General features: G+C 44.4%; 1 non-coding gene across 1 annotated transcript; it reads left to right on the top strand.

Annotated features, from left to right (window-relative positions):
- Positions 1-284: 284 nt before the first annotated feature.
- On the top strand, positions 285-357 carry Trnat-agu (transfer RNA threonine (anticodon AGU)). The gene has a single exon. It is a non-coding gene; the product is annotated as a tRNA-Thr (tRNA).
- The last annotated feature ends 8506 nt before the right edge of the window (positions 358-8863 follow it).

Here is an 8863-nt window from a genome sequence, read left to right as displayed (position 1 = left end):
TAAAAATTTTTATATCAAGGTTGTTATAAGTTTCCCAGATTTTGATGGAGTAACGGCGATATATATATATATATTCTTTCGGAATATAATTAAGGGAAGACGGCCAAAAATCCCTTCAGTTCAGATGCACCTCAGGCTCGAACTATTATGGGAATCGGCGAAACGCCGCGAGTAATGAGAATAACGGGCAAGGGGCACCGCATTGGTAGTGCGTGGATAAGTTGAGAATTTGGGTCTGATCGGAGGCGTGCTGGCGCAGTACGTGCGGCTGCGATGACCCCTGTGTCCGGATGGCGCAATGGTCAGCGCATCTGCCTAGTGAGTAGGAGGCCCGGGTTCGAATACCGGTCCGGCTCAAATTTTCAACTTTCCCTATTGATTTCAATCAACGGCCACTCGCAGCTAATATCTTTAATTACTTTCCGTCTTAATTCCTGTATTTTGCCGCGTAGACCACTCATCCACAAGCTTTTCCTTTGCCTTTCCATTTCATGCCTTTTATAAAAATGTTAGTAAAAACCAATATATTGCACATTATTTCGGTTTGTTCGCAGCGTAAGTAAGGTAAAAATCGAAGTTTAAAAATAATAGAAAAATTTCCGCATCGCAACTGGACACCGCCCCCCCCCCCCCCCTCTCGCCTCTCTGTCGGGTTACCATTCCGCACTTACCCCCTAGCCCTCGTGTCCGAAATTACGCGGACGTAAATGGCTTGCGCCTAAGCCGACCCGCGCCAACAACGCTATTTTTAGGGTTCCATACGTCCGTCTGTCTGACAGTTAAGAACCCTTTTTCTCAGAAACGGGTAGACTATCACGTTGTAATTTGTATGAATCAAGACACGTTCATAGGCTTTGTCTCCCAAGAAAAAACGCTCGGCAGGTGTAAAGTTGTGCTGTAGGGCAGACAGGTAACATATAGTATGTGCAATAAGCATAGGAAGCCAAGTGAAATCAATGATACGACCGTTTATGTCAAAAATTTTTAGACTCGGAAATTCACCTATACGATATCTCCCATTGAAGCTACGTTTCACAGCACAAGTAAAGGAAGAAAATCCGAAAATTGTTAATCAGTAATTGTGTGAAACAAAATAATATTCTTTTATTATTTGTTACGCGATGTCAAACGTGAAATTGAAACAATCAGTAGTATGTGTAACAGCCATTCGCTGACTAGTCTGCGAATCTTTCTGTGAGATAGAAGCTGAACGGCCATATCTACGTGCAGCAATCGCTCCTAGAACTCTGACGACGGATAAATTCGGAACCGCGTCATATGAGAGCAATAATGTTCCGGCGCAACGACAAATGCCGACACGAAGATGAAGAACGCAAGAGCATAGAAGGCTGTGAGACGACGTCAGCCAGTAGCCCGCTGACAAGGACCGCACCACGACAGGCGCGGCCTCTGTCTGAAGGGAATATAAGCGCCGCTCCTGCCAGAAACACTCCTAGAACAGCTGCACCTGAATGTACAAGAATTGCCCTGGAGGAATGAAGTCAAGTACCTCGGTGTCACAATAGACAGGAAACTGGACTACCACCTGCAAATCAACGAAAAAAAAGTCTAAAGCGCTCAACCTTGCTAAAGCCCTGTATCCACTCTTTAAAAGCAAAAATATGAGACAGGAAACCAAAAGGACGATCTACAAAACAACTGTCCTCCCCACCATGACCTACGGTTGCACATCATGAGAAACAGCTAGCAAAATTAAAAGGTATGAATTGCAGGCAATACAGAACAAAGTTCTTCGGTGGATCCTAGACACTCCTTTATGGACCAAAACTACAACTGTCTATAACAAGCTGGATATATACAGAGACAACATCAGACACCTACAAAACATCGGAACAATCCAACCAAGAACATGGCACAAACAAAGAGTTCCACGAAGCATCATAGGGCCAGCAATCCAGATTAGGGCCCACCAGCAGAAAAAGAAACCTCACTCTCTTAAGGTACGTTTACACTGGGATACATGTATCGCGACATGTATGAGCGACATGTCAATTTGACATGTCGCGATATATCACCTCATACAAAAATTCACGGAACTTGTATGCGGACCCTCGAGCTCATACATGTCGCGTATACATTTTGTATATCGCTTTTTGGCCATATACGCGACATGTATGAGCGACATTTGAAGAACTCGCGCATGCGCAGTACTATCATTTCCTGTCGTCTTGTTGCCTGCCGCTTATTTTGACGATTAGCGCATGCGTAGTACCAGGCTCTTTGGCGGCTGTTTGAGTTTTGGAGGTGCCGACTATCGTTTCGACGTTAATGTATCTGCATAGAACATCAAAAAGTGCCATATGTAACATTATTCTTCGTGTTTGCGAGGCTGTTGTGCAAGTTTTATTCCAAGAAGTGAAGGTAAAAGTTTTATATATATCAGAGTATGTAATACATTCTATAATTTTTTCATGCATCTGGCACGTATATCAATTTTTTGCTATTATTCCGGCGGCCTCGCGTGATAATGTTGACAACGTATGCCGACAATCGTGTGTGAGACGTTGGCATTAGCAATCGCGCAACAATGCAAATGTTTTGTAATGAAATCTTCGTTTCAAGAGGAATCCCCAATGGCCAAAAAACGGAGTGTTACTGCCAACTGATCCTCTGGTGGAATCGCTTCCCGAAAGTTTGTGTTGGTTTTGGACACAAGAGGAGCCACAAGTGATAACAAACTGCGGAAATCCTCCATACTCATCCTAACATAATTTCTAAAATATGCGCCATCCTTTAGCGTTAATTCGCGAGAAACTCTCTCTGCCACCATCTACGCTTCCTCCGTCTTTTCTTCCTATCATCTTCCAAAAGAGCAAGTGTACCAGCACATAAAAATGTGAAATCTTCCAATTCGTCGTCGAAAGCTATCGCACAGTGATACATACCAAACAGTGTAAACGCACGCTCATACATGTATGAGGTTGATACTTGTCAACTCATACAAGTCGCGATACATGTCGCAAAGTCGTATATACATGTATCTCATACATGTGCCGATACAAATCGCAGTGTAAACGCACCTTTAGAAAACCACCACCTAGGAGAGGTAATTACTACCCCATACAAGATCAATAGGATGTAAAACAAACTCATGGTGATAAACCAATTAGAATATGCTTAGTAAAAATATATTAGGTCAGTAAGATGTATGATAAATTCATGGCGTCGTGAAAAACCAATTAGAATAGGCCAACCAAAAACCATATTAGATCACTAAGATGTAGGATAAATTCATGGTGTAGAATCAAGTAAAATAGGCTATCCACAGACACAAGTTAGAAATCTAGGACCTTTAAGTAAGTAATCTTAGATATAAGTCAAACCGAGACAACATAGGAATATTGAACTAGTGACAACAACGCTAGAAAACGCATGAAGGAAAAAATCTAAGCCTCAACCCAATGAGGCACAGAACCCCACCTATGGCGGCGGATTGTCGAACTTTTAAGTTGGATAATTCACGATCCTGTATCCAAAAGTTTAAATAAGCCGGTGGGACTGATCAACAATGTTACACAAAAAAAAGTCTCGGCCGGACAGTAGAAGACAGACACTAGCAGACCGGACACTAGGAGAGAGCACTAGAAGAGCCGCCATCCCAACTGTTATACTGAGACTTGTGCCATATACGTATTAATTGCTTTGCCAACGTATCCAACATTGTCTTTAGCGAAGGACATTGATTATTTGCATGTCGCCCTTCACAAGGGACAGCTCATTGTAAACCAAAGTTAAGTACTGTCAGTCTACTTTATTGTTATAAAAACCTTTAATGTGATTTGCTTGAATTGTTGTATAGCTACCCGAGAAAGTAGCGTCCTTTAGGCACCCTATAAGAGACGAGTGGGCAGGACCCCACAAATAAAGTCATTCCCTTGCCTGATGTCTGACCTTTACCATCGAGATCCGTTCAGCCTGAATGGAGAACTACTGATTATTATAAAAATTGAAACGTCCCCTTTCAACATTTTATATATACGACTGTGCTTAAACTGACACACAATGTTTTTAGCGCAACGCAATCTGACTTTCAAAATTCCCTACAAAAGAATGGCCCTGACTAACATTAAACTATACCTTTCACAAATCACTTACCTCACAAAAATCTTCACTGCTCAAGCTACTGCAATACAGAGAGCGCCACTACTGCCAGCTAAATAAAAGATTCAAACTACTGAAGGCACTAACTACTGATAGGGATAGTTAGCAAATGAAAGATATTAATAGAGAACAAACAATGTATTTACCTTGATATCATCATATATAAATATAGCAGTTCATGACAAATTTCAAAACTCCGCCATCTCTCTCCCCACATCCACCACTGCTGGCGGCTCACCTCCAACTGCGCAACGCTACGCGCTGTTCACAGCCAGCTGCCCCTCTACAATGGCAGACAACAATGCAAACTAGCCACAGACTGCACACAGCACAGCCAGTGATTTCATTTTCATATTGAGCGCTACGTAACGTTGCCAATAAGAAAACATAAACAGCCTACTTACATAGAGAAAACATAAACAGCCTACTTTTATTTAGCTGGCAGTAGTGGCGCTCGCTGTATTGCAGTAGCTTGAGCAGCGAAGATTTTTGTGAGGTAAGTGATTTGTGAAAGGTATAGTTTAATGTTAGTCAGGGCCATTCTTTTGTAGGGAATTTTGAAAGTTAGATTGCGTTGCGCTAACAAAATATTGTGTGTCAGTTTAAGCACAGTCGTATATAAATTGTTCAAAGGGGACGTTTCAAAATGATGCCGCGTGCGGTAGCTGCGTGGTCTAGGGCGCCTTGTAACGGTTCGCGCAGTTCCCTCCGTCGGAGGTTCGAGTTCTCCCTCGGCCATGGGTGTGTGTGTTGTGCTTAGCGTAAGTTAGTTTAAGTTAGATTAAGTAGTGTGCAAGTCTAGGGACCGATGACCTCAGCAGTTTGGTCCCATAGAACATGATCACAAATTTCCAAATTTTATAAAAATGGTCGCCTGCCTCCTGCGTGACTGTTTGTCACATTTATGTTATTGAAATTACAAGACTCTCGAAAATCTTGGAATCCGTGCGACCGGTATCTTGGCAGTATTGAAAACATGTAAAAATGGTCGAGATCCTCTACCCCCAGAATGAACGAACTGAGTATATACGCAACCCGTCAGTACACGCAGGTGGTCTGTCAGACCAAGGAGAATATTTTCACATTAATGCAATGTCTGAAAGTTGTTTCCCAGAAGCTATCTTATCAGTACCTTTAAGTGAGTGTAATAGGGTCAATGGTTCAAATGGCTCTGAGCACTATGGGACTTAACATCTATGGTCATCAGTCCCCTAGAACTTAGAACTACTTAAACCTAACTAACCTGAGGACAGCACACAACACCCAGCCATCACGAGGCAGAGAAAAATCCCTGACCCCGCCGGGAATCGAACCCGGGAACCCGGGCGTGGGAAGCGAGAACGCTACCGCACGACCACGAGATGCGGGCAAGAGTGTAATAGGAGTCGTTTGGTATGGTGTATCTGGTATTTCAACAATAGCACTTCCGGTTAGCTCACAGCAAAGAGGTCTAGGGTCTCACAGGCCAGCCGCGTGCACTGATATCAGTTTATTGTTAGCTCCACCAAGGTTATTCACGATCGCGCATATTTGCGGTATCTGCTTAGTTTAGTGGTAGAACAGATTTTTTCGTGCTCTGTACCTTATTTTAGTGTGTTGTAAGTGTTGTAACTGCATCATGGCTTATTCTTACGAGGCACAGGAGGAGAGAATTAGGAACTTGATTGAAGAAGTAATGGATGAAAGTGACGATGGTGATTCTGAAGATGGAGAAATCGACTTTGAAGAAATTCAGGACCCAGAGTGGGAAAGTGATTCCGGCACCGAGCAAAAAACGTCGACTGATGAATCAGAAGACAGTGATTGTGCTGGTGACAGTGATATGTTTGTCGGTAAAGACGGAACAGTACGGAACTGACGTGCTCCGCCAAAGAACTCCCGCACACCTTGTCATAACATCATAACTCATTTACCAGGTGTGAAAGGTGCTTCGAAAAGTGCTACAAATCCTCTACAGTGCTGGGAACTGTTTTTTGATGAAAACATTAAACATAATACTCGTTGACTGCATTGACTGCACTAATAGGTACATTCAAAGTATCCGGAGAAACTTTTCAAGGGAAAGAGATGCACAACAAACTAATAAAGCTGAAATAAAGGCCTTAATGAGATTATTGTACTACGCTGGTGTAATGCGTGCCCATCGACTAAGTCTACAAGATTTGTGGCGAACAGATGGTACCGGAGTTGAAATATTTCACCTCACAATGGGCATAAACAGATTTCGTTTTCTCCTTCGATGCCTCAGATTCGACGATAAACAAACGAGAATGGAAAGGGAGAAAACAGATCACATGTCGGCGATAAGACAGGTTTTCAGTCTAATTGTTGAAAACTTTCAGAAGGCTTATACAGTTTCTGAATACGTGACAGTTGATGAAAAACTAGAAGCATTCCGTGGAAGATGCAGATTCCGACAGTACATGCCAAATAAGCCAAACAAGTATGGAGTAAAGATTTTTGCAGCAGTGGATGCCACAAAGTTTTACACATTAAAAAAAAAATGACTCTGAGCACTATGGGACTTAAGTTCTAAGGTCATCAGTCCCCTAGAACTTAGAACTACTAAAACCTACCTAACCTAAGGACATCAGACACATCCATGCCCGAGGCAGGATTCGAACCTGCGACCGTAGCGGAAGCGCGGTTCCAGATGGTAGCGCCTAGAACCGCTCGGCCACTTCAGCCGGCTTACACATTCAACATGGAGGTGTATGTTGGGCAACAGCCTGAAGGCCCTTACAGACAGGACAACAGAACAGTTGAACTTGTTCAGAGACTTTGCCAATGTATCCTGTACACAGGCCGCAACATAATTTGCGACAATTATTTTACAAGTTACGAGCTTGAAAACACATTCGTTACGAAGAAGACAACCATCGTTGTTACCCTGAGGAAGAACAAGAGGCAAGTCCCAAGGGGATTTATTAACACTAAAAAAAGGCAAGAAAAGTCATCTATGTTTGGGTTTCAGAAAAATTGCACCTTAGCCACTTATGTGCCGAAACGAAATAAGAGTGGTATTACTACTGTCAACGGCGCACCACAATAGAAATATTGGCGAAAATACTGGGAATGATATAAAAAACCAGAAATTATCACTTTCTATAACCTTAGTAAGGGTGGAGTTGACTCGTAGACGGAATGAGTGCAACACATAATGTAGCTAGAAACACAAGAAGAAGGCCAATGGTTGTTTTTTATAGCATCATGAACACGAATGGTTCAAATGGCTCTGAGCACTATGGGACTTAACATCTCTGGTCATCAGTCCCCTAGAACTTAGAACTACTTAAACCTAACTAACCTAAGGACAGCACACACACCGATGCCCGAGGCAGGAATCAAACCAGCGACCGGAGCGGTCGCGCGGCTCCAGACTGTAGCGCCTAGAACCGCTCTGCCACTCCGGCCGGCTATCCCTTAGATACATTTCTAAACTGATTTTTAATGATATTACTTCATTTAATAACGCTTCCCTCCATAATATAAATCTAAATGCAAATTCAGAAAGATAGATACTGCAACGGTCTGTGAGACGAGCTGCGTGTACTGCCGTCCTGTTTCCAGGTGCGTGCACCGCCGGGTTGAGTGTGTGAGTCCTATTCGCAGCTGGCCATTTTTTTAACGCTTCGCCATCTGGAACCGCCACTTCTGTTACTTTAATCTCTCGCCGAGCCTTGCGTAGAGCACGAATTTTGTCTAGGTGGGTGATGACGAGTGCGCGTCGGGTGCAGACGGCCGCCACCGCTGCTGCCGCTGAGTGCAGCGCCACGCCCACCTCACCCTCCCCCCTCCTCCCCCGCCTGCTGCCGTGGCCGGCGCCGCCCACGCAGCTGCGGCGTGGCGCCACGGCGTCTGCGCGGGCAGCCGATAGCGGTGCGCCGACTGCCACGCAGCGACACGCGGGGTCACGGCCGGCAGGGGTCAACCGCCACAGCCACAGCCGCGGCCCCGTGCCTCACGCGTAGGACGGCGTCGTTCACTAGCTGACCAAACGTGTCCCATCTGTAATGCGGAACTGACGATGGAAAGGTCACGAGAGGCATGAAAGAAGGCAGGGAGTGTTGTGTTGTCAGTAGAGGACCATTAACTGCAGAAAGCTGTCCAGGTCGACAGCTGGTTATCTACTCGTTCGGCATTTAGAAAGGCATTCATCACACTATGTATTAACTAAAATATACTGATGGCTCTATACCGAGTCATAATATTCATTACATACACTACCGGCCATCGCTACACCACGAAGATGAAGTGCTACAGACTCGAAATTTAACCTACAGGAAGATAATGCTGTGATATGCAAATCATTAGCTTTTAAGAGCATTCACACAAGCTTGGCGCCGGTGGCGACACCTACAATTTGCTGACATGAGGAAAGATTCCAACCGATTTCTCATACACAAACAGCAGTTGACCGGCGTCGCCTGGTGAAACGTTGTTGTGGTACCTCGTGTAAGGACGAGAAATGCGTACCATCATGTTTCCGACTTTGATAAAGGTGGGATTGCAGCCTATCGCGATTGCGGTTTATCGCGTCGCGACACTGCTGCTCGCGTTGGTCGAGATCCAATGAATGTTAGCAGAATATGGAATAGGTGGGTTCAGGAGGGTAATACGGAACGCCGTGTTGGATCCCAATGGCGACTTCTTACTAGCAGTCGAGACGACAGGCATCTTGTCTGCATGGCTGTAACGGATCGTGCAGCCACGTCTCGATCCCTGAGTCAACAGATTGGCA

The sequence above is a fragment of the Schistocerca serialis genome, chromosome 1 (assembly GCF_023864345.2).
Source record: "Schistocerca serialis cubense isolate TAMUIC-IGC-003099 chromosome 1, iqSchSeri2.2, whole genome shotgun sequence".
Lineage (NCBI taxonomy): Eukaryota > Metazoa > Arthropoda > Insecta > Orthoptera > Acrididae > Schistocerca > Schistocerca serialis.
The sequence above is the reverse complement of the archived record's forward strand: the minus strand, read 5'-3'. Positions and strand labels throughout refer to the sequence as shown.